Raw genomic sequence first — 7009 nt, 5'->3', positions numbered from 1 at the left:
TTTCATTAAGGTCATGTGCTATGCACATGACCTATAAGTGGATATATATCATGTTGGTCCTTAGAATTATCAAGAACTTAATCAAAAAATTCAAGAACAAAAGAGAAAGGGGGTTCAGCCGAATAGAGAAAAGGAGAAAGAAATAATTTTCCAAGCTTTGTTGTTAATCCAAAATTCTTAATTTCTACATAGTTGTGAAGTACTCAAGACGCTCTCCGACGTGATACAAGTAGTTTGGAGAAAGAGCGACGTTTGCGACAAGTCGGAAATTCAAGAAAAGGTATGAATTTTGTCCTCTTAATGTTATGAAATGGATATGTATGTGTTAGTGATTGGATTAGCATGAAGATTATGGGATGGGGTCGTGTTTGTGCATGGCGTGTGTGTGTGAAAAGGGTGTGTTTGGCCGTGTGCCTTAGATGGGAAAACAAGTGTGAATTGATTTCGTTTAAGGTTGTTAGTTGTGTCGTCATGGCCTTTATAACGTAAATGATTGATTGAAGAATTGATTTGGTGTTAGAAAATGATTTCGGAACGTTATCGGAAAGTGTATACCTTTGGCATATTTGTGTATATCATAGTATATTTATGATACTAAACACTTTAAATATGATTTATGGTTGATGATAATGAATTCGGAATGAAACGACGCAAGTTAGAATGTTCGTCGTAACTTTTGGTGTTTTGAATGAAATATGGAAAGTAATGAACTTTGGGGAAGTTTGTATGTGGTTTGGAAATTGTTGGTGGTGTGTTTGAATGATTGTGAATGAATAGACTAGTGTGGAAATAGATTTGGAATTTTGAAGTTTGAATATAGAATTACCAACTTATGTAATAAGGTGCAATTTTGAAGTTAGTGTGGTTGATTGTGGTTTGTATTGTGTAATGATGTTTGGGATTGTTGTTGTTGTTGTATTTTGAGCCGAGCCAAGTCTCGGGGATGTTAGATTTATAGGGGAAATGCTGTCGAAATTTCGGTAGCCAAGTATAGCCCCAAAGATGAAAATGCTAACTCTCATGAATAGTAACTGGTAAAAGTGACCATTTGCAGTTTTCGGACGAAACGGGAATCGCGATTTGACGAGCGTAAGGCGCCAACCAGGTATGTAAAGCCTACCTATCTTTCTTTTGGCATGTCCTAGTCATACTAGGTTAATATCGGAATCTCGGGGGTAACTCTGCTCTTGGAAATTTAGGTTCAAGTTTGGGTACTATTCATCCAGCGCAATTGAACCCTTTTGTGGCATTTGGTCAAAGGAATGTTCGAATCGTCATAACTTTTGTGGTTGTGTCCGAAACCCTCCGAAACTTTCGTAGATGGCTCTAGGGAGCCTAAGGTCTGTGATTTGCGTCCGCCGCCTCAATTTGACTCGAGGTGGGCCCACGAGCCCCGAGGCTCCCCTTATTCGGTTTGTTTGGTTCGTTTGCGTCCGCTATGACCAGTGATCGTTTGTTTATGACTCAATGGTGCGTTTGAAACTTCCTATGCCGTTAGTGAACGTTTTGTACTTTGAATAATGTGAGATTTTCGGAAAATGACCTATAAACAGCTTTTTTCTAAAGATTTGGCAGTTTGGAACTTCATAACTTTTATACACAAATTTTGTTCAATCTGATTCCTACTCCGAGCCTTCTGGCATCGGTATATACCTATATGTAAACTATATGTTGAGTCCAGTAAATTATTTTTGATATGCATATGGTTTCTGCACTACTCTGTTCGTGCTGTCTGCTATGAGTTCGTTCGTTCGTCGGTACCCGGGCCGACTTTGTGATCGTGCGCGCTATAACATATTCGGGAGTTATGATGTGTTACGGTTTCCGAGGCCTCGCCATAGGGCCGGTTACCGTTTATGGAGTTATGATGTGATATGGCATTTGATATGTTCTGATAATGTGATGTGTGTGTGATATGATGTGTCTGGAGACTGTACGAAGATTTGAAAACTTCTGGAGTTATGATGTGTTGTGGCACCAGCGTCGGGGGGGTGACCACGTTCCTAAACCCTATACATGATTTGATTGCATTTGTACGTTCGCCTCCCGCACAGGTTTGCTTTGTTTACGTTGGCGGTGTGTTTGTTCTTTCTGACTCCAGCTGTGTTTGTGATTTTTGTACCTTCTGCTTTACATACTCAGTACTTCTCCCGTACTGACCCCCGTTTCTTCGGGGGCTGTGTTTCATGCCCGCAGGTACAGAAGCTCGTTTGGGTGGTCCTCCAGTTTAGGCTACTCATTCTGCTGTGTTGGAGAGCTCCCCTTGATTCGGAGCCTACTTTTGGTACATATCTTCTGTTGTATGTGTGTGTTCGGTACATTTGTGGATGTGTGGGTACGGCGGGGCCCTGTCCCGTCATATGTTCATATGTTCTGTTTTGTTTAGAGGCCTGTAGTCAGATTTGTGGGTCGTGGGTCCGGTGTGTTTGTATGTGAGTCTGTTTTGCGATCTTAAGCGGCCCGTACGCTACTATGGCCAAGTCGGCCTCTGAGTTTGTATGTGTGTGTGTGCATTTGGGCGATGTACATTCCGCCCCTTTCTGATGTGTGTGTGTGCATTTGGGCGACGTATATTCCGCCATCTTTCTGATTTTTATTTGGCTAATCTGAACGGGCGACCGCTTAAGATAAGTGTTCGATAAATGTTTGTGTCTGGCGTCTGCTGCTCATTTTCAGTTCGGATAACGCATGCTGAGTTTGATTGAGTTTGAATACGATGATCGGGTTGTGAGTTGGTTTGGGGTGCCTAAGTAGGGCACCAGTCGCGGCCCACGGGGTTGGGTCGTGACAATTTCTTCATTACACGCGATCACAATACGTTGTCCACATTCGATGTCATCACCGAACTTAAACTTGTTCTCACATACCAAAATCTAATACTCTACCGTTGCTGAATCGTCGAACCGCCATAGGTTTTCCAGTGTCACGCACACCATCATAAAGCCCTAACGAAGCTAAAGTCAACTGATCATATTGTTAATCCATGCATGTACTTTGTCACTTCGGAGCAACCCAATGTTGAAACGTGGAGATCCTGTAACCCTCTGAACTATCTTCCCATTTCTCATGAACTCTCACAATAAACGAGTCTAATCGCGACTCCACACAACAACAGAGTCTAATCGTGACTCCAAACAATCGAAACCTTAGGCCATAACTAGTGACTGAATTGAATCATGCATCCGAATCAGGATAACATATCTCGTACCATTCCACAACACGTCATAGATCGACCGTTCGCGTAATAATTTAAGGACGAGTGTCCACTCTCCGTGGGTGATAAAGATAAGAAAGTTCAGATACCTATTGAAATCGACTAGATACCAATTTAAATAAAGTCGCACGAGAGAATGAAAGAATTCGAAGTTTCTTAAATGTCTTATAGCCTCTCACAGATAAGTACAGAGCTCATCGTACCGATCCACATGACTTTACTAGACACACTTTTGTATTATAGATCGGGTAACCTAGAGCTCTGATATCAACTTATCACGGCCCATTTTGACTAAGTCATGTGGGCACTTACATTTTTCACCTCCACAAGCGAACCCTCAAGCCAATGATAATGAAAGACATGAATAATAAATCAAGCAAGCGGAAAAGAATAATGTATCAACATTTGTCAACTTACAGACTTGGGGTTCAAAGGGAGCATGTACACTTGATGTAATGGAAGGTCAGATGAGCATTGCATTTTCAAAAGGCTAGATAGATGTTTAGCTAATCAAGGGCTACAGGATTTATACCCTAACATTGAGGTTGAGCATCTTATCAAGCAAGGATTAGATCATTCACCATTATTGATTACTTGCAAGGAAGATAGTAGGGTAATCAAGAAATCATTCAGATTCTTGAATTTTTGGATTGAACATCCTACCTTCCATAATGCGGTGAAGGAAAACTGGTCAGGGTTTCATGGATCAGATCCTTTTTATATTTTTCATAGTAAACTGAAGAAGTTAAGTAAGGTATTGTCTAAATGGAGCAGAGATACTTATGGTAATATCTTCAGGCAGATTGATACTTTAGAAGAGATAGTAAAAGTTCATGAGCAGGAATTTGAGGAGAATCCTTCTGGGGCCAATAAAGAAAGACTACAAAAGGTGCAAGTAGAGTTGATTAAGTTCTATACAGTAGAGGAGCAATTCTGAAAACAAAAATCTGGAATGCAATGGTTCATGGATGGAGATAGAAATACAACTTTTTTCCATTCTCATGTGCAAGGCAAAAGGAAAAAGTTGCAAATAAACAGAATTCAGAACCAGAATGGAGTGTGGCTTGAAAGAGAAGAAGATATTGTGGTGGAAGCTATTAATTTCTTTCAGGAACAGTTTACTGTATAAACGGAGGCTACTGATTTTTGTCTGTTAGATAAAATTCCAAAACTTATCTCAACAGAACAAAATAATGTTATTAATGAGTTTCCTGAAGAAAATGAAATCAAAGAGACAGTGTTTGGGTTTAATGCTAATAGTCCAGGTGGTTCTGATGGATATACTGGGAAATTTTTTCAAGCAACATGGGATATTATTTCTACTAATGTCATCACCATGGTGCATGCTTTCTTTTGTGGACATGAACTCCCAAGGTACATTACTTGCACTAATTTGGTAGTATTGCCTAAGAAGAAGAAGGTGGTTCCTTGTTCAGATCTGAGGCTTATTAGTTTGAGTAATTTCATCAGCAAAGTGTTTTCTAGAATTATTCATGATAGACTGGTGAAATTATTACCAAATATAATCTCTCCTCAGAGGACAGGTTTTGTCAAAGGCAGAAGTATTGTGGAAAATAGCTTACTTGTGCAAGAAATAGTACATGATATCAAAATAAGTGGTAAACCTGCCAATACAGTTATCAAACTTGATATGGCAAAGACTTATGATAGGGTATCTTGGATTTTCGTAACAAAGGTGCTTAGACAAATGGGTTTTGGAGAGAGGTTAATTGACATGGTGTATAGAATTATTTCCAATAACTGGTATTCAATCTTGATAAATGGGCAAGCTCAGGGTTTCTTCAAATCTTATAGAGGTGTAAAGCAAGGTGATCCGTTATCACCTACTTTATTCATTTTAGCTGTTGAATGCATGACAAGGGCACTGAATGGGTTACATTACAAAGAAAGGTATGTGGGATATGGTATGCCTGAATGGAGTCCATACATCAATCATCTGGCTTATACAGATGACACCATCATTTTCACATCTGCACAGCCTGATACTTTGAAGATGGTGATGAAAACTTTGACAGAGTATGAGAAGATTAGTGGCCAAAAATTCAATAAAGAAAAGAGTGTTGTGTATTTACATCACTCTGTATCTCAAATAGCGGCCAATGGTGTGATCGAGGAAACAAATATCCCCAAAAAAGGGTTCCCTTTTACTTATTTAGGAGTACCAATCTACTATGGAAAAAGGAGGATTTGTCATTTTAATGAGATCATTGATAAGATTCAGAAAAGGCTAAGCTTATGGACAGGAAAACTCCTTTCCATAGGGGGAAGGACTACTCTCATTAAGCATATCGTTCAGAGCATGCCCTGTCACGACCCGACTAGGGGCCGTGACGGGTACCCGGGGCTAACCACCGAGCACCACTCCTTATACTACTCATCATATTCATTAAGCGTTCTTTTATCAAATTCATACTAAAATCAAAGAAAAATCGTTTTTCGTTTGGAAACATAATTACTCTTATATACATAAGCCCTTCGGCTATCAAAGTAATATATATATATATATATAATAGTAACATCATGAGACCATACCACCCACACATGCGTATCAACAAGCCTCTACTAGAGTGCTAGACATAGAGACGGGACAGGACCCCATCGTGACCAAAATATACATATGTATACACAAAAGAATAATCAAAGGCACCTCCGGAACAATGGAGTGCTCTCAGGTCAGCTAATAGCTCCTACGAGTCTAGATCACCTCCCTGTCTACCTGTGGGCATGAACACAACGTCCAAAGAAAACGGACGTCAGTACGAACATTGTACTGAGTATGAGAGGCATAAGTAATAATAGTACGTCAATGAGATAAAGGAAGCATCAAATAAGGAGCAACATGTAACAGACTGTCAATTATAAAAGAAATAATGCATGCTGGCTTGCTTCATAATCATCATCATATCATGTATGCATATATATATATATATATATATATATATATAAGTTGCCCGACCATATAGGTAGAGTGTGATAATCATTAGCCTGTGTCCAGGCCTCCCGCTTCTGGGGTACCATCTCATGCCGCCCACTAGTGGTGTCTGCCCATGCTATCTAGACATGGTGTATACGCTGCCCTCCTTAGCGGTGTCTCCCCGGCCATATAGGCGCGGTGTAATATCATCAACATGTACTCATCATAATGCATGCATAGAAACTCAAAGATAGCTATACTTTATCGAGGTGACATAAGGTCGTGAACCCCCGATTCCATTATGGAGCATTTATAAGTATTCTGCCTCACCTTGAAGGAAATAATGTATAAGGTGAGTGTATACAATAACAACATCATTAACTGTATAGGAACATCATATCATGAACTCTAGAATCTTTAGACTTTAGCTCATCATCATCATTATTGGGCTCGTAATGTATCTCTTATCTCATGTGGCTATTCATGAACATAGGCTCTTAGCTTTCCGGGATGTAGAAGATTCATGGAGAAGAAGGAAAAATCATGCCATAGGATTCATGCCATAGAAAGAAAGGACTAGCCTCACATACCTTTTCGTCTAGCTACTCTATCGCTTGAACGTTCCTCTTCAATATTCACGTTTCTACCTTCAAGAGAGTTCATACTCGTATTAGATAATCAACAACATAAGCGTGTTTGAACTAAAGCTATAGAAAATTGAGCAGCATCTCTTTTGTTTCTACTACTTTCCCCATATCATATTTCAACTCGCAAACGTCCATAATAACATTCATAATATCATCATCAATGACTTTAGTCAAATTCAACATTATCCAATTCCTACAATTTCCTCTCAAGGT

This window comes from Lycium barbarum, chromosome 5 (genome assembly GCF_019175385.1).
Source record: "Lycium barbarum isolate Lr01 chromosome 5, ASM1917538v2, whole genome shotgun sequence".
In the NCBI taxonomy this organism is placed as follows: domain Eukaryota; kingdom Viridiplantae; phylum Streptophyta; class Magnoliopsida; order Solanales; family Solanaceae; genus Lycium; species Lycium barbarum.
This window is presented reverse-complemented; position numbering follows the sequence as displayed.